Consider the following 19,993-nt stretch of genomic DNA (forward strand, 5'->3'; position numbering starts at 1 on the left):
CACTTCTAAAAGGCTTGGGCGTTTGCGGCGGTTCTGTGCAACAACCAATGCTGGCATTAAGGCCACTAGCTGAGCCTCCTTGTTTTAGCAGGTTACAGCTAGCACTTATTTTGGTCAGTAAAGGCGCCCCCTTCACCCTTTCTCACGTACTGCCATTGTGTACCTACTCACCTATAGATACTCTCACTATGAGAGATGATTCCATCCAATGGGAAGGGCTGTGTCAGACAGGTCCTGATGGGAAGCTAGATGTAAGCGTGCAGACTAGAGGTACGTGTTAAGTAGGATATGACCACATAAGTAGTAATTACGAAGGTGTATTCTCTTTAAAGGAGCAAGCAGGTAGAGACAGGTACGAACTCACACAGGCCCTGTCGCTCTATGCCCCAACCATCACCCTACTCCTTGTCCCCACATCATTACACATTCCATTCAATTGTTGGGTATTACATACATGACATAACAATATAGCAACTCCCTTTTTTCCTTTTTTTTACTTCAGAACATACACCCGCCTCAAGAAAAAAATCATAAGACATTTACTTATAACTATAATGCTACTAAAAACACTGCACTTCTTCCCACAAGAGCCCTTTTCAATTAAACCCACCCTACAAAGGAAAATTATCTGATATATACATTTCCAAACATGCTGGTGGTTTCTAGTCAAATTTCGATTTTTTTCCTTGAAACATGATGCATGCTTGAGACAAATGTTCCTTGTCACTCCCACTTGAGAAGCAAATTCACTGACAGTAATATCTCTATCAGCCTGAATGGGCATATCCAATCTATTAACATCATCCTGCACAGGCATAGTATCCTTATGAGCATTTTTGACAAATTATTTGTCAGCACCGTTCTCATCAAATACATCATCCATTCCAAAGCCCTTATCTAACTTCTCACAGTTCCCGCTTTTATGACGCTTTACTTTAAATCTGAAGGAGAGGACCACCACGTTTTTAATTTAAATGAAATAAAAGGGAACACAGGCAACCTCGTCTGCTTTTGATCATGGACACTTAAGGACTGTATGGAAGGTTTAACCCTGGATGCTTTTTATAAAAAAATCTGTACACACAATGTACAGTTTTATAAACATATTTGAGGGCAGTGCTTTGGTGCAGCAGTAGGTATATTCGCGCGTGCACACACCAAACATGACACAAATACGCCTGCACCAGACAGGCAGACACTCAGCTGCTCCATACACCGACCGTCGCGTGTGTTGTGGGGGTAGGTGTGAGAGGCGATGACCGCACGCCGCCAAGGTACATAACCAGACCGTGGAGGTCCCACAGGAACAGTCTGCGAGGCCCGAAAGGGTTTCCCTAGGGGTCATCATACCAAAGTAGGACCTTAAGCCTGCCAAGTACCGACCTAGTGAGGTTGTAGTTTTTCTTTTCCTTTTTCACAATTTGCTCACTGTGTAGTACTGTCACTATAGGTCCTGAAGAATTGCCCGTTAGGCAAGAAACATGTCGACCTCACTAGAGGGTTGAGATAGCTAGCCACTACCTTTCCTGTCTCTCTATCTCCCCTCCCACTTTTTAACTAAGGGTACCAGCCACATCAATAAAGGTCATTGTGGACTGTTTCACCTTGTTTTAATTCACCACTCCCACACGACTACACAAGTTTTTAGAACCCCTCACACGCACTCACCCACTGGCCGGAACAGAAGAACTCCGACAAAGAGCACCTTTAAGGTGCCCTTCAGACATTGCAGCGCCAGTCTGACGAGGAGCAGAAGGCCAGTGATGAAGCATGACATCTAGCTTGCTGGGTGTGTGAGGCTTTCTAGTTCGAATAAGGGAACCCCCTAGTTCCCTGTGCAGATATTCTCCACTTCACAACACATACCTCGTTGTCCTCTCACTCCCCTTGGGGAACTTTGTACCCTGTGTTGCTTTCAAACACTCAGGTCACTCAGGTATATATAAATTATATATACAAGTTATAACGATTCTGCAGTTAGTTTCAAGCCGATAATCCATCGGGAAATAAGTGTTCCTGTCTAATTTAATATAAAGAACTACTGTGGGCCAGCTCACGTTTGTCATTCAAACAATTACAGCACGGTGGTCGTTTATTCGCTGAGGTGGGCCCCACATCCTGGACGGCCCTGGACAGCCCTGGACTCTACGCCGAGAGTAGAAACAGGCTACCTGCGTCCCTCAAAATGGATGTTCAAACAGTCATTTGACTGAAGTAGGGTTTTAATAGAGTGCAGCTGAGTGGTCTGTACCTTTGCATGCCAGTTTGAGCACCCGGGTGGCGAATAGCGATGTAAAAAACACATAATAATGACTAAACGAGGAAATACATATATGTTTTGTATAAAGCCAGCATAAACATTGGCTTTAGTACGTGATTGTAAAATGTGTAGGAAAATCGCCATCCCTATAAATGATATAAAAATATTACTTCTGTGACATGTTCTGCCTAGAAAATGCATAACACTTTTTATTACTAATGTTTTTGGCTTCTACACATTTACATTGAGGTATGTGGGGGCGGGAGGATCTCAAGGTTACAGTTTGTACACGTTAAAGACAACTCCTCCGAATGGAGACAAGCGTCTTTCTAAATGTGACCCTGCCCCCAAGCTCTGGGAGTTGTGCGTCTTTGTAGGGGAGTCGGGAATCACTACACCTGGGGCCTACCGGTAGGTAATCACTTAGACAGGTAATAACGGGACACCACACTTGCTTGGTTACAGGATTGGACCGGAAGCCACGAGCGACCTCCGTCCTTTTATTTATAGGCTTCGGGCCACGCCTGGCCAGAAGGTGATACATTTTGTGGGAGTGTTTCCGGGTCTCGGCCGAGACCCGCGAAACACTAGACTATTACATCCCTTCCCAAGTTGGTATTTATTTTTCTTTCCTTCACAACAGTCTTATTAAGTCAACATGCAAAGTCTGCCAGCATCCGATTAAGTCTGGGATTTGGTCGAAGGTTGTGGGAACTTCGCCCCCTGGTGAGCACCGGTTCGGGTTCTCTTCTCCTTGGAGACGATGATGTGGTGGCAATCACATCATTCTCAATGGGCTCACAACCATTGTCGGATTGGCCAGTAATTTCAGCGACGGGCCCGTCGCTTGTCTCTTGGGTCTCATGTCTAGGTGGAATACGTTTAAACCATGACACATTTCTGGTGATTTCTTCCCCATTCCTTTGTGCCGTCACAGCCGTACCTTTGGTCGTCTTGATTGTCCATGGTTCGACTTCATATGGAGTTCTAAACTTTCCTCCCGGCCTGCGTGTTCTCACCAGCACTGCATCACCTGGGACTAACATTCTGTCCCGCACCCGCATCTTGTGGCTTGCCTTCTCGTTCGTTCTTCTCCTTCTGTCTTAGGTGGCAGCCGGTGAGTATGGTTCAGGCATCCAGTGCTCTGCTGTTGGTAGTAGGTCACGCCTGGGTCCTGCAAACATCAACGACCAGGGGGACCTTTGAGTGGTACTGTGAGGGGTGCTTCTGTGCTCCCTCAGAAAGAGTTGCAGCGCTGCCTCTGGGTCTGCCCCTTCTGCTAGCGCGATCCTCAGGATTTTATTGACAGTCCTCATAAATCTTTCCGCCTCTCCATTTGTTTGGGGCCATTGGGGCGTGATTCGCCGGTGTTTTATTCCTAATCCTTGCAAAAATTCCATGAATTCGTGTCCCTGAAATGGGGGCCCATTGTCCGTTTTCATCACCTGAGGGATACCAAACATCGCAAATATTTTGCTGAGGATCGGCTGGACATTGGCAAAACTGGTGGATGGTGCAACTTCCACTACTGGGTATTTCGTGTAACTGTCTACCAGTACTACGGTCACCCTTCCATCTGGAAAACTCCCAAAGTCTAAGCTGACCCAGGTCCAGGGCGCTGGGGATGGCTCTTCCGTGATGATGGAGGCAGGCGTCTCCGGAAGACTGGTCAACTGGCAGGCTCGGCAGTTCTTTACCAGCATATCCACCTTTTCATCCATATTAGGAAACCACACCTTTTCCCGCATTCTGGCCTTCATCCGCTTCGTGCCTTGGTGTCCCTCATGAGCTATTGAGGTTGCACGGTCTTGGAGATTGTGGGGAATCACCACTCTTGACCCCCGAAGTATGAGCCCATTGTTCGCCCTACTGAGCTCATTGTGTATCTTCCAGAACTGGGACAACCGAGTTCGGTCAGCTTCGTCCCAATCACTCACATTACGTAGGAAGTTTTCCCAGGATCCGATGTCCATCGCCACCTTAACTCTCATAATGACAGCATCATCACCATACTGGGCTACAATGTCTTCTGGTGCTAGTGCTTGGGGACATGACAGCTGGGACACCATATCTATGAACTCTTCGATTCGTGTTTCCTGATCTGGGGTTTCACTCGTCTCCACCTGGGGATGTCGTGACAGAAAGTCCGCCGGGTTTTTTGCTCCTGGTTTATAGACTAGATCTATTTGGTAGTGTTGGACCTGAATGGCCCATCTTTCAATCCGCGGCGGCGGGTGTGGGGCTGTGCCTTTGAACAAAGGTACTAGAGGCTGATGATCTGTGACCATCCTGAAGGGTTGTCCGGTGATATATAAATGGAAATGATTACAGGCCCACTTCACGGCCAATGCCTCTCTCTCAATCTGCGAATACCTGGCCTCCTTTGCAATGAGTGCCTTACTCGCGAACGCCAGGGGCCCCCACACTCCAGGCTCTGCCTCTTGTGTTAGCAATGCACCTAGCCCAACTGGACTGGCGTCCACTAGTATTTCCGTCTGTCGTGCCGTATCAAAGTAAGCCATTGTCGTGCTGTCCAGCAGTGCTGCTTTTATTTTGTCAAAGGCCTCCGCTTCTGCCCGGGACCACTTCCATGGGTTCTCCTTTTTGGTCAGGTTCCGCAGCGGTTCAGCTATGGTGGCGAGCTGCGGGATGAACCGGGCACAGTATTGTGCCATGCCCATAAAACTTCTCACCTCTGATGCGGTGGTCGGGGCTGGGGCACTCTTGATGGCGGTTGATTTCCGTGGATCTACCTTGACTCCCTCTGAGCCGAATACGTATCCAAAGAACTCTATGGACTGTTTGAAAAACTGACACTTCTCTTTATGCAGCGTGACACCAAACTCCGCCAGCCTCCTGAGTGTAGCTTTCAGTCTCCTATGATGTTCCTCGCTGGTTTTGGCATGGATGAGTATGTCATCGCTGACATTTAATACCCCACTCAGTCCCGACAGAATCTCTTTGATAGTGTTCTGAAAGATTTCAGCCCCAGACGTGATGCCAAAATTGAGTCTTTTATACATCCTTAGGCCTAAATGCGTTGAAAACGTCGTGATGTACCGACTCTCTTCCGCTAACTTCAATTGATGGTAGCCGGCGTTTAAGTCTAACTTGGAGAACCATTGCGCTCCATTCAAGTCTGTTAGTATATCATCCACCGTGGGCGTGAGATGCCTCTCCCTCTTGATTGCTTTATTGGGCATCCTCATGTCAAAGCATATTCGAATATTGCCAGGTTGCCGAGGCTTCTCAGCAATCACCATCGGTGACACCCATGGTGTCGGTCCTGTCACTTTTTCTAATACCCCTTGCTCTTCCAGTTTGATTAGTTCCTGCTCAACTGCCGATCGAAGATGAAATGGTATCCTCCGATGTCTTAACGCAATCGGTTGTATTGCTTTGTCAATATGTAGCTTGACAGGTTGCCTCTTAATAGTACCGAAACCTTGAAGGATCTCCTCTGTGTGTAGTGCTTTGACTGCATTTGCAAATGCAATTAGCTTTAGGTCCTCCGCCGTATGACTGCCGACTAGCAAGTCTGCTTCTTTATCAATTACGTGAAAAGTTGTCGTCAGCTCTTGATCTTCGGCTTTCACCTGCACCGTCATCTTCCCTCTCAGGGGTAGTGGAGTCTTGCTGCCATAGGTGAGGATGCGAGCCTTTGATGGCACTAGTTGAGGTCTTGGTCGTAGCGCCTTGTAATGCTGAATGGCCATTACATTGATCGTAGCTCCAGTGTCTATGACCCCAGTTACTGTCGACCCATCGATTTGGATCTGACACTTCGGCTGTGGTCTTCGCCGCCTTTTGAGCTCACTTACGAAGGAGACATAATAGCACTCTTCCTCATCTTCCGTCGACGAGTCATCCAGCCATTGTGGGTGGCGGGAATGTATCCTGTTCCCTCTCGACGGGTAGGTGTCCCGTGTGTCCTCTAGGGCCAGCTGCCGAACCGCTTTGGTGGGTGTTTTCCTCCCCGCCGATCCTTGTCCTCGTGAATTTCCTCTCGTACCACCTCTGCATACGCTGGCAAAGTGATTAGCTCCCCCGCATTTGTCACACGTCTTGCCACGTGCAGGGCAGCTGTCTCGGTTGTGTTCTTCATACCCGCAGGAGCCACACTGCGCCCGCCGCTGTGTCCTGGTCGGCCAACTTCCTCTACCTCCGTGGCTACTGCTCCGCACGGCGTCCACTCTCTCTGTCTTCACGGTTACTTCAGTGCTCGTTGACGGGTTGATGGCTGATTCCATTGCTGTGGCTCGCGCATCTGACAACTCATGTGACCTGGCCAGCATCAGTATTTCGTCCAGCGTTATGCGGGGCTGTCTCACAATCAGTGTCCTGAGATGTTTGTTCTTGCACCCCTGAATCAACTGTGCTGTTACCTCCTTTTCTTGATCATCATCCGGGCATGTGCTTATCAGCTCCCTCAGCCGTGCATGAAAAGCATCCATCGTCTCTCCGTCCCTTTGCCGGGATTGTCTGAACTTGAACCTCTCATAATGTGAATTCAGCTGTGGGTCAAAGTGTGCATTTAGCGCTTGTACCGCGGCATTATAGTCTGTAGCTGCTCCGGTGTTTGGCAGATGTAAGAACAACTTGTAGAGCTCATCGCCACCAAAGTGTAGTAGCAAGGACCTTTTCACCTCATTGTCTTTTTCCCTCGTTGCCGTGAAATAGTTATTCAGGCGACTTAGCCACACTGCCCAGCGATGCGCCGCTGTGCCCGGGTCGGCCAGCGAGCTGAACGGAGGGATTGGATTGATCTGGGAGTGTGGCGACTGTTGGACCACTGTGCCCACTACCTGTTGTCCTGCTCCTTGTGGCGGGGCTGCTGCTTGTTGAGCCCCGCCTGCCCCTGCGGCGTCTTGCACTACTGACATTACTGTGGCTCTCTTGGATGTATCCGATACACCACGTGGTCAGCCTGGTGTATGATGCGTGGCTCTCACGTGACATTGCCAGTCACTTCCTGTTGGTTGTGTGCGCGTATTCAGCTGGTTCCTTTATGTTAATCTGCTTTACTGTCTTTTTAATAAAAAAAATTTTTCTTGCAGGTTGCAATGCTTGTTGTTATTTATTTGTATTGTTCTTCTGAGACGCCCAATCGCCTGTGCCGCCTCTGCCACCACCCGCCTGCCTTTACTACAGGCGCCGCAGGAAACCGCTGCCTTTCCGCGCTGAGCGCACCACCTGCTCGACAAGATCGGGGCCTCTTCTTGCGATCTCCGACGCTGGGATAGGCCTCACGATCAATGCGCATGCGCGCACCACTCCATGCGCTAGCCGGGTCCTCGTGCTGCGCGGCTGGAGACTGCCTCGCCTCACACCACAAGGCACCACCGCTTGTCGGCCTCCACGCAGCTTTCCTCACGCTGCTTTCCGGTGTACTCGCACAGCGGTACCTGCTCCTCACTAGGACAGTCCTTCCGCCTCCACGGCTCGCACACAGGGCCGGAGCACCGCCGCCAACAGGGAGACGTCCACTCCTCCGACAGGGTCCTGATACGATCGTCGGATCGCCGTCACCGCCCTTCGTCGCCAGTGTAGGGGAGTGGGGAATCACTACACCTGGGGCCTACCGGTAGGTAATCACTTAGACAGGTAATAACAGGACACCACACTTGCTTGGTTACAGGACTGGACCGGAAGCCACGAGCGACCTACGTCCTTTTATTTATAGGCTTCTGGCCACGCCTGGCCAGAAGGTGATACATTTTGTGGGAGTGGTTCCGGGTCTCGGCCGAGACCCGCGAAACACTAGACTATTACAGTCTTCACCTCCGAGCACATGAGTTCGGCAGCCCCTGTTGGGGGGTGCACAGTTAACAGCAGCCCCGCTCTTCAGATGCTGAACTTGGCTCCTATACCCTCCCCCACCTCAGCTGGAGACCCATGCGCACGTCTGGGGTCTCCCCAGGGCAGAGAGAAGCTCAGAGTGAGCTGTGCGTCTCTGACTAGGCTCCTGGAGATGGACAAAAGAAAGCGACCATGGAGGAACATGTTTACAAACCCGTACACCGTAACATAGACGGTGAGAAAAGACGTGTAAGGACAACAAAGCCCACTTTATAAAGAAAGCAGCAGAAACGGTGATGAAACATGGAAGTCCGAAAAAGGAACATAACTGAACCCTGCCTTTTCTACACCTGACAACTCCAGTGCTGAAAAAGAAATGTCCAGAATACGTTTGTAACCAAACAGCGAGGGAACGGCCCGGGGGGACACTCCTCGCCTCTGTCCCGGAGCCGGTGCATGGAGATCCGGTGAAATAAGAGGCATTCTTTGGAAAGTGACCCTGTAGATTCAGAATGATCCAGACGGGGTGTCACTCAGATGTGTGAGGGCACCTCTGCAGGGCACACAGTACTCATAGCAGCCTCTGGGCCCCAGAGCTGTGTGCTGCACTCAGAGCAGTGCACACCTGCTGCCACACACCTCCAGAACCTGCTCAACTTTAGAGCTGTGTGCAGACTGAGACCTGCCTCTTAAAACATGTGCATCTCAAAACTCTGTGCTCCTCTTGATTTTGTACACCCAAGATACGTGCAGACTGAGCTGTGAATCATACATAAGATGTGGGCATCTGCACAGTGTGAGCACTGCCAAGGAGTGCACATTCAAATATTTGCGCCTCCAAATTATGAACCTCGAAGATCTGTGCAACCTGACTTATTCATGCTTAGAATTGTGCAACTCCAAGTTGAGTCCACTTACCCGGTAATAGTCCAGCTCCCGATCTGTGTGCTCGCAGGTTGCTCGCCTACACTATCAACTCGTCTTGAACTGTGCACCCTCAGAGCTGAGCATCTCAAAGATAAGCACAACCTGAAATAGTGCACATCCAAGATCTGTGTGCTCGCAGGTTGTGCGCCTACAATATCAACTCGGCTTGAACTTTGCACCCTCAAAGCTGTGCATCTCTAAGATAAGCACAACCTGAAATAGTGCACCTCCAAGCTCTGGGTACCCAGGAATTGTGCATCTCCAAGCTCTGTGTACCCGGGAATCGTGTACCTCCAAGATCTTTGTGCTTGCAGGTTGTACGCCTACGCTATCAACTCGGCTTCAACTGAGTGGACTCAGAGCTGTGCACCTCCAAGTTTCGGGCAACCTGAAATAGTGCACTCCAAGATCTGTATAGTCGGGAATAGTGCACCTACAAGATCTGTGTGATCGCAGTGTGTGCGCCTACACTATCAACTTGGCTTGTTGAACTGTGCACCCTCAGAGCTGTGCATCTCCAAGATAAGCACAACCTGAAATAGTGCACCTCCAAGATCTGAGTACCCGGGAATCGTGCACCTCCAAGATCTGTGTACCTGGGAATCGGGCACCTCCAAGATCTGTGCGCTTGCAGGTTGAGTGCCTACACTATCAACTCGGCTTGAACTGTGCACCTCCAAGATCAGGGCAACCTGAAATACTGCACTGCAAGATCTGTGTACTCCAAAATCTATGTGCTTGCAAATTGTGAACCACCCAGATCTTTGTGCCCGCAGATTGTGCACCTCCAATATCTGCTTTCCTACAAATTGTACACCTCCAAGGTCTGTGTTCCCTCAGATTGTGCACCTCCCAGATCTGTGTGCTCTCATATTGTGCAATTCCAAGGTCTGTGTGCCCTCAGATTGTGCATCTCCAAAGATCTGTGTACCCTGGAATCGTGCATTCGAAGATCCGCTTGCTCACAGATTGTCCACCTCTAAGATCTATGTTCCTGCAAATGGTGCACCTTCCAGATCTGTGTGTCTACAGATTGCGCACCTCCACGATATGTGTGCCCAAAGATCACACACCTGCAAGATCTGTGTGCTTGGAGATTGCACACCTCCGAGACCAGCTAAACTTTAACTGTCCATCACAGAGCTGGGCAACCCCAAAATGTATTAACCGGAGCTTTGCATCCTTGGAGCTGCACCCCCCCCCCCCAAGGCAATGCGCACTCAAGACCCGTACAATCTAAATTGAGCACAAGGAGCGGTGCGCTGATGCAGCTGTGCGCCTCCAAGATCATACAGCTTGAGCTGGCACGGTCGGACTCCAGTGCTTGTAGTCTAGTGCTACGAGCCTGCCATCGTTCTAAATCCAATGTCCACGGCTTGTTTAGGTTTAATACCTGAACTTCTAGAGCTGTGCACTTCCCAGGGATGCCTGCCTCTTAGAGCTGTGCGTCTGTTGGTTGCTTTTTTCCATCGCTTTGGAAATGTATGGACCGTACGCCTCCCATAACTGTGTGTACCTCTAAGGCATGTGTGCCTAGAAGTGTGTGTGTTCTGGTGTACGCGAGTTTCCCAGTGGCAGCACCTTCCAACGTGCGGGGTACCTCCCAGAGATGTATGAAAAGAGCTGGTTTCCTCTGAGAGTTGGGTTTCTGCTAGACTCCTACAGCTGTGTGTTCTCCCCTCTGTTTTATCCGCATCTGTGTATCTTCAGGGGCAGTGTGCCTAGAGAGCAGGTTCAGCAGAGCTGTGTGCATCCCAGGGTATGGAATGTCGGTCTCTAACGATCCGGTGCCACACATGCTGTTCACTTTCAAAGTGTGCGCCTAAAGCTGTGTGCCTTGCAGCGCTGCGAACTACTCCGAGCTGCCCCATCCACTAAAGAAGCATGCCCTGCTCCCCTAATCCCTGGCAGACGGTGCAGCAGCCTCCCCGCAGCAGGCTGTAATAGAGGAAGGATGTAATAACATGCCAGCGGTGATAAATTAGGTGGCCGCTGCCCTGGAGGAAGGTCTTCAGAGCACTGCAAGGACCCTCATTCAGAGCACAGGTACCCTGCTAGAGATCACACTTTGCACCAGGGGCCACCATGGACGTGGAAGCCCTGGCCCTGCTGAGCCTGCTGCTGGCCACCGTCTGCCTCTCAGGAGGTAGGTCCCAGCTCGGCACAGATGCCAGGCTGCTCTTTGGCACATCCAGTTAACTACCACAGGAAAGGGAATTTAGGTGCAGTCCCCACACACATTAAAAAAAAACAAGCCCTGGGTTGCCGGTCCCCGGGGCTGCGGGGGGGGGGGGCCGTGTGCCACGGCAAAAATTTAAGGAAAGCCCCAGGACTTGACACACCAGAGCTAAATAATAATGAAGTGCAGGAGCCCGCGCTTTATTTTTTTTAATTTCATGGCAGGATCCTCCGTGACATTTGCCAGTTAAAAAAAAATGCTTTTATTGGCCCTGGGGTCCTTGTGGGACCCCTAAGCAGGCCTAGGTGGTCAGGATGTTTCCACCCTGCCCCCTTTTCTTTTTTTTCGCGTTTGTTTTTCTGTTTTCTTGTGAATCGGTTCTACTGAGTCACAAGATGGCTGCCAACACTTCCTAGTTTGAAGTGTTGACAGCCAATTAGAATAAAGCTTGTGGTCGGGAGGGTCCGCAGATCCACCGTGCCTCTAGATATCGAAACTTTTATTTTTTGATTTTCTCATCAATTACTGAACAGATTTACACCATTTAACAAAGACAGTTCCCTCTGAAAAAAGGGCTACCTGTTTACCAAATTTAGTGTAATTCCGGGTGAGCCAAGTCCCAGGGGCATTCAATAATGTCATTGCGGGGGCCCAGGGAGGCCCCGCAGCCCCGGGGACCGCCAACCCCAGGGCTTTCCATTAATATCCCGGGGCTTCTTATTTTTAATGTGAAGGGGCCTCCAAGGCCCCCCAAAGCCCCTGGGACCGCCACCCCCAGAGCTGTTATTAATTATAATCGTTGGGGCAAACGGCCCCCCTGCTGCCCAGGGGACATCAACCCCCACGGCTTTTATGTTTTTAAATATACACCTGTGTTGGGGGGCTCGAGCCCCCCCACACGCCCCGGTGACCACCACCTCCTCGGGGCACTAATATTCAAATTCGGGGGTAGGTAACAGAACCCCAAACCCCGGGGACCACCACCTCCCCAGGGCATTGCCAATGTTGGGAGGGGAGCCGCACGGCCCCCCTCCAGGAGCCCTTAATGGCCTTGGGGACTGCGAACCCCCAGGACCGCTTCCTGCAGTGTCTCGGGGTGCCCACCCCCGGGATACTGCTATATTGCAATGACAGGGCGGGAGCAATGTGGCTCCCACCCTGTCATTGCAAACTGCTTTTCTTCATTGAAGCGAGAGCAGGAAACCTGCTCTCACTTCAATGCAGAATTGGCCCGGGAGGGGGGCAACCTAGCCCCCCTCCCCAAAATGAAAAAATTATATATTTAAATAAATAAATAAATAAAGGCCGGCCCCGGGGATGGGATCATCAGGGCCAATAGAGGCCTCAGGAGGGGGGCCATGCAGCCCCCTCCATAAAAATAACTAAGAAAATGTGGCCATGCCCTGGGGGATGGGGTCCCTGGGGCCGGAATTGGCCACGGTAGGGGGCCCACGTGGCCCCATTGCGTTCATTATTTTTCTATTTTTTAAAAAGGGGTGAGGCTCTGGGAGATGGGGCCCCAGGGCCCAAGAAAAGGGAAAAGAAGGGAGGCCACACAGTCCCCCTTCTAAATAAAAAATACGCGATGGTGCCGGAGGCCCCGCCCCCTCCCAGTAACACTCTGCAAACGTGTCCTGTGGTGCGTTTTAAATTGGGGAATTAATTCCCCTTAAATACTGGGGGTCCGTAGGGGCCAACTAGCCCACCAGGTACCTCCATTAAGCACCACATGGCTGCAATGCAGAGAGGTGGTCCAGGCCACGGCCCTTTTTACATCTCTCTGCAACGCAGCTCTGTGGCGCTTACTGGAGGTACCTGGTGGGCTAGTTGGATTCAAGGGGACCTAATCCCCTGACTTAAAATGCACCACGGGCGCATTTGCACAGTGGTGAAGGAAGGGGGTGGGGCCTGAGGTAACATATGTGCAAACACACTCTGTGGTGCGTTTTAAGTTAGGGAATGAATTCCCCTTCAATCCTGAGGGCCCCTGGGGGCCAATTAGCCCACCAGGTACCTCCAGCAAGCATCACATGGCTGAGTTGCAGAGAAGTGGTCCAGGTCACGCCACTTTTTACACCTCTCTACAACACAGCTCTATGGCGCTTACTGGAGCAACGTGGTGGGCTAGTTGAACCCTAGGAACCCATCAGGATTCAAGGGGACTTCAGTCCCCAACTTAAAACGTGCCAAAGGCGCGTTTGCACAGTGGTGAAGGGAGGGGCGCAGTCTGAGGTGACATATGTCGGAGGGGAGCGCCTCTCCTATGACACTTTTTCGCTTCATGCCCTACGACCTCCCCCCAATCCTTCCTGTCGGCACTCGATTCTTCCTTCTAACGTAGACCATTCCTGTAAAAACTGTGATTGGAGTACCCTTTCCTCACACAGCCGTCATTCGTCCTCTGTACAGAAATGGAGAATGTTTCTCCTCAACTGTCGGTCTTTACCAAAACACTACACTGAGCTGTACATGCTGATAGAAGAGCTCAATCCTGATGCTCTTTTCCTAACGGAGACCTGGCTCCAAATAGATAATGACCCTGCCACAGTGTCGGCTACCCCTCAAGGATACACCCTCAAACGACTTGATCGTCAGACTGGGAGAGGGGGTGGACTTGCCATCATACACAGAGATAGCTTTAGGTGCTGCATCTCTCCCACCACCTCCCCAGCCTGTGAGAGTTTTTACTTTGTGTTAGAATTTTCTCCCACGACTACCTTCTCAGGTATCCTAGCCTACCGTCCTCCCGGTGCCCTTAATAACTTTATCACCAAGATAACAGAGCTTACCGCAAGTGTCGTGCTGACCTCGTCCAATCTAACCTTGCTTGGGGACTTCAATTTGCACCTTGACGACCCCCACGACTTGGCAGCAAATAACCTTCGCTCTAACTTGCAAGCTATTGCTCTTCACCAAAGGGGCTACTAGGCTACCCATAATAGGGGACATCTTCTTGATCATATCTACAGCAACATAGATGACCTCATGGTGGATACTCCCATTTTTTAATTCCTTTCACATGGTCCACCTACTCTCCCTCTCCCCCTCAAAATTTTGTTAAACACCTTGGTAGGAAATGGCCCTCACTCCCCGTCCCTGACTGGGCAGCTGCTCTCGCTCGAGATCCTCCTAGGAAGGCAACTAACTCATTTATGGCCACCAACAATTTTGATAATTGGATTACCACCACCCTTGATCAGGTCCTTCCCAAACTTCCCCGTAAATCTATAACAAGACCCAAAGTTGCCCCGTGGTACACTCCTGCTCTCAGAATCATGAAACTAGAGTGCCGTAAACTTGAGAAAGCCTGGAGACAGAACCACTCCCAGCTCAGAAAGGCAGAATATAGGGCTGCTATAAAGCTCTACAAAATAGAGATTAAGGCAGCACAAGTTCTTTTTTATGAAGGGAAAATTAACTTAGCTGCTAATGCCCCCAAGGAAATTTTTAAGATAGTGAAGTCCCTTATCTCATCTCCTGCTGAGAGTCCCTCTGCTGAAGGCGCCCAAGACCGCTGTAATGATTTGGCTGCTTTCTTCTCTCAAAAAATTCAAACCATATATTCCTCATTCAGTAACCCTAAGGACAGCATGGGACCTATCTCTCCCATAGTTCCTGATCCTTTGGTCCCCTGTAGGCTTGACACTATCCCACTTCTTGACATTGGCAGACTAGACAGATTAATTCCTAAAATCAGTTCTGGGTTGCCCATTGACCCAGCACCTCCTCGGGCCCTTATTAAGGTCTGGGACGTTATTCGTCCGGTTATTATGGACGTACTTAATACGTCCATCATCTCTAGATCTGTCCCACCCTCATGGAAGTGTGCAATGGTGAAGGCCCTGCTGAAAAAGCCTACTCTGGACCAAAGTAATCTGTCCAACTACCGTCCCATCTCCTTGCTTCCGTGGCTGAGTAAACTGCTTGAGAGGCACGTTAATAACATCTTAACGGACTACTTGGAGTCCAACGGTTTGCTGCGTGCCTCTCAGACAGGTTTTCGTCCTCAGCACGGAACCGAAACCGCTCTTTTAGCGGTAACGGAAGCAGCAAGAGCCGTGTTGGACCGGGGAGGAAAAGTCCTAATTATCTTATTGGACCTCAGCGCCGCGTTCAACACGGTCAACCATGCCACGCTATTACATCGACTGGCGTGCATGGGCGTGTCGGGCGCGGCCCTGGAATGGCTGACATCCTTCCTGGATGAACGCTTCTTTCGGGTTTTTGAGGGGGAGGTGGCTTCTCCCAAACACCCACTTAGGTGTGGGGTCCCTCAGGGCTCCTCCCTAAGCCCCACCCTTTTTAATGCCTACATGGAACCCCTAGACAGAATAGTCCATCCCTTTGGTGTGCGTATTGTCACCTACGCAGACGATACCCAACTGGTGGTCTCTTTAGACCACCCGGAGGGCTCGTCCAACACCTTAGGTCCCTGTCTAGAGGCTGTTGCCAGGTGGATGCAATCCTCTTGTTTGAAGCTTAACGGGGAGAAGACCGACATATCCTTCTGGGCAATTCCTCCCCGTACGCCCTTGCAACCATCTGGCCACCATGTCTGGGCCTGCCCCCTGTTCCCAAGCCCCAAATAAAGAGCCTCGGGATGTGGCTCGACAAAGCTCTAGACTTTTCGGTTCAAGCCACTAAGACTGCCGCCACCTGCTTTGGACTAATGAGGATGCTCCGCAAGGTGCTCCCTATGCTCCCATTCCAGGCGAGAAGGGTCATGGTTCAGGCCTTGATTCTCTCCCGTCTGGATTATGGGAATGCTCTTTATATGGGGGCCCCAGCTTCCGTTATACAGAAGCTACAAGTTACACAAAACAGTGCTGCCCGCTTACTTTACAACTTGCCCCGCTGGCAGTCAGCGAAGAAGGCCCTAAGGGAGCTTCACTGGCTCCCAATAGCGTCAAGAGTGCAATTCAAGGCCATGTGCATTTTGCACAAGTCCTTCCATCGAGTTGGCCCTGCAATTCTCCACTCTATAGTCAAGCCTTATATCCCTTCCCGTCACCTTCGCTCAGGTACCCTTCAGTTGGCAACTTCGATCAAAGTCAACAGAGCCCGCTGGGGCGGCCGCTCCTTCTCCCACTCGGCGGCAAAACTTTGGAACTCCCTCCCTCTCCCTATCCGAGGAAACAGTAATTACATGTCCTTTAGGAAAGCCCTGAAAACGCACTTGTTTGCCAAAACTTGCTGAACTACCCTGAGCCCGCGCTAAACAACCAGTCACAAGCGCTGCGAGGCCTCCGGGTAGTTACGCGCTATACAAGTGCAATTTTTCATTTCATTTCATTTCATGTGCAAACACGACCTGTGGCACGTTTTAAGTTAGGGAATGCATTCCCCTTCAATCCTGAGGGCCCCTGGGGGCCAACTAGCCCACCAGGTACCTCCAGTAAGCGCCACAGGCCTTCGTTGCACAGAGGTGGTCCAAACCACGCCCTTTTATACACCTATCTGCAACGCAGCTCTGTGGCGCCTACTGGAGGTATCTGGTGGGCTAGTTGGACCCTAGGGACCCTCAAGATTCAAGGGGACTTAATCCCCCAACTTAAAATGCACCACGGGGTGCGTTTGCACAGTGGTGAAGGGAAGGGGCGGGCCTGGGGTGACATTTGTGCAAACACGCCCTGTGACGCGTTTTCAGTTAGGGAATTAATTTCCCTTCAATCCTGAGGGCCCCTGGGGGCCAACTAGCCCACCAGGTGCCTCAAGTAAGCGCCACAGGCCTGCTTTGCACACAGGTGGTCCAGGCTACACCCCTTTTTACACCTCTCTGCAATGCAGCTCTGTGGCGCTTACTGGAGGTACCTAGTGGGCTAGTTGGACCCCAGGGAGACTCATGATTCAAGGAGACTTAATTCTCCAACTTACAACACGCTGGATGCATGTTTACAGAGTGGTGAAGAAAGGGGGTATGGCCTTTGTTTACCTATCTCCAATCCCACTGCTTGGGGCTTACTGGAGGTAAAAGGTAGGCTAGTTGGCCCCTAAAGGACCCCCAGCAGTGTAGTGGACTTCATTCCCCATCACGGAGCGCGTTTGTAAAGTGGTAGACAAAGTGGGCGTGGCCTGGTACGAGTACTTACCAATGCTGCTTTGTGGGACTGACTGGAGGTAATAGTTTGGGAAGTTGTCCCTACGTATCTCCTTGGAGGGCAACTACCCCTCTTGTTAGCTCCAGTAGGTCCCACACAGTGGGATTGCTAAGACGTCTTCGGAGGCCATGGCCCCCTTTCTCTACCACTCTGCAAATGTGCCTCATGGCAGACTACGGTATGGGGGGGATGAAGTCCAATTTAGTCCTGAGGGAGTTTGGGGGCTGGTAATCTCTCCTGGCACCTTCTGTAAGTCCTACGCAATGGAATTCCTGAGCGTTGGTTTGACGCCCAGCACCCTTTCTCCACCACTCTGCAATCATGACTACTGGTTAAAGTAGCATATTTCTGCACCTCTGACTTAGAGGTAGTTTTAATCCTCCTGCCCTATTATGTACTAGGGCCTTACAGAGGAGGTCATGCTAATCACAGAGGTACCCCAACGCGATGTTCCCTAGTGTATGTAGGTGTTTTAACGGTATTCTAAGTGTCTTTTAGCATAGCACTGGTTCTAGGCCTGGTTAATCAGAGTCAGTTATCACCAGTACCCATCTGAAAAAGTTGTGGGTACAGGATGATTTTGCAACAAGGCCTCTTTCTGCTCCTCTGTTGGTTCTTTCTGCACGTCTTGCTTCTTCCTGCACTTTTCTTCATCTTTGTGGATCTGTTGCTTCTTTCTGCATTTCTATTGCTTCTTTCTGTGCATTTTTCATTTTCTTCACATGTCCTACATCTGTAGGCATAGTTGGAAATTAGCATTTAAAAAACCTTTGAAATTCACTGAAAAAAATATATGTTTCATGCACGTTATAGTTTGAAATTAGCATTTAAAAAACCTTGGAAATTCACTGAAAAAACCATAGGTTTTAGGGAAAATTATAATTAGTTGGACATTTCACTCCTACAAAACCATAGAAATTCCCCCGTTATAGTTAGTTCAGCTAACTATAATTTGCGCCCCCGCAATGCACTGCTGATGATGTCACATATTACATCACTCATGACGTGTTTAGTGACATTACTGATGACATCACTGTTGACATCTCAAATGACATCACTGATGACATTGTGTTGACTCACATGAGGTAGCAACAGGTCCATCCAAACCAAGGGCACAATGGGCTTGGGTTGCTTGCACCTGGAAGCCATCCCCTTAATGAGAGAGAGAGACAAAAAGCAGGACCTGTCCAGATACTTACTCAAATTGAAGAACAGGAACTTTAGTCCTCCCCATACCTGTACCATATGCCAAATGGTAGTGATCAGGAAGAACAAATGAGGAGCACCCCTGCAACAGTGTTGCAATATTGGCCCCCTGTAACAAAAAAGCAGGTGCAGTGCTTCTCACTAACACCCCTAGCCCGTCTCCCGCTTCCGGGGCCAGTCCGAGCAGCAATCTGACAGACAGGGCTGGTTGCTGTTCCCACTCCCGCCCTAAATCTAGGTCACTACCTTCCATCAGTAGGAATGCATTCAATACACTTCCAGTGTCTGGTGAAGCTATCCTCATTCTCCATTCCTTGCCATGTGAAACTAGGGGCATAGTATGCTGCCACTGCTGCTTTACAAGATGTGACCAGGAGAAGGACAGTAGTTACCTTAAGGTCACAGATAAAGTTGTGGATAACACCTCACGCCTAGACCCCTGCACACATGCTAGGTAAGGGTGACAGCAGTCCCAACATAAAGGGCAAGAGACCAGTTTCAATCGCAGTAGGCACTCATGGCAGGAGTACCCACTTGTTTGCTAGGCTGGGAGCTTCCCCGTCCCAACAGGGACACTGGCAGAATTTACCTAAATGTTAGATGATATGTTCAGTGATTTAAATTGCCTCAACTCTTTCAACTATGAAATACCATGCTGATCTTGCATCTAAAAAGTTGCTTAATTTGCAGAAAACTATTATGATAACACATTGAAATAAACAAAACAAAAAAGGTTCATTATTATGAAAAGTCCAGCAGGAATTAGAACATATTTGAAACCCTGTAGGCAGGGTAGGACTGGGGCAGAAAATAGGCCCAGGCACCAAACTAAAATTGAACCCCAATAGGGAATTTGATAGCTAAAATAGTAGTCCATGTTATTAATTTGGGGTAGTGCACGTGTTTTGCAAGGTATGGAACACTGTATGTATTTAAGCTTGCTGAAGACAACGCTTGTTTCAATATGAGGGAAACCACTAACTGGCAAGCAGACCATTAAAAAGGACAATAAACAGCCAAAAACCAGTCTACACACTGACCTGTCAGATCACATCCTAGGACTCTGACCGATTGCCACATAGGCCAGTAAAGGTAAAGGTAGTCGTCAATTTGCTATCCTTTCTTGCAATTCATTAAAAGTGTTCCTGCATTTTCAGAATAACAGCTGGGATCTGTTTAGCATATGGGGCCTCATTTATGAAGAGTGTTCTATCGCTGTTTGAAAACAGCGTTGCAACACTTTTCTTTGTGCCCTCCATGCGACACCTTGGATGCGCCATATTTACAGTACGGAACTCCATGTCGCAAGTATTCACCAGATACGTCAGGGATCCTGACATATCTGGCTGTTCAGTCATGACACACTGCTGGAGTGTGTTGCAAAACAGACGTGACTCCAGCAATTGGCGAGTCCCATGTAAAAAGGCCTGCTGTGAAGCAGGTGTAAGTATCTGACGCAGTGACGCCCTAGAAGTGTCATGGTGAAATCTCATAGATTTTACTGCATCACTGTTTCCTGGGGCA

The sequence above is a fragment of the Lissotriton helveticus genome, chromosome 8 (assembly GCF_964261635.1).
Source record: "Lissotriton helveticus chromosome 8, aLisHel1.1, whole genome shotgun sequence".
NCBI classification, from domain to species: Eukaryota; Metazoa; Chordata; class Amphibia; order Caudata; family Salamandridae; genus Lissotriton; species Lissotriton helveticus.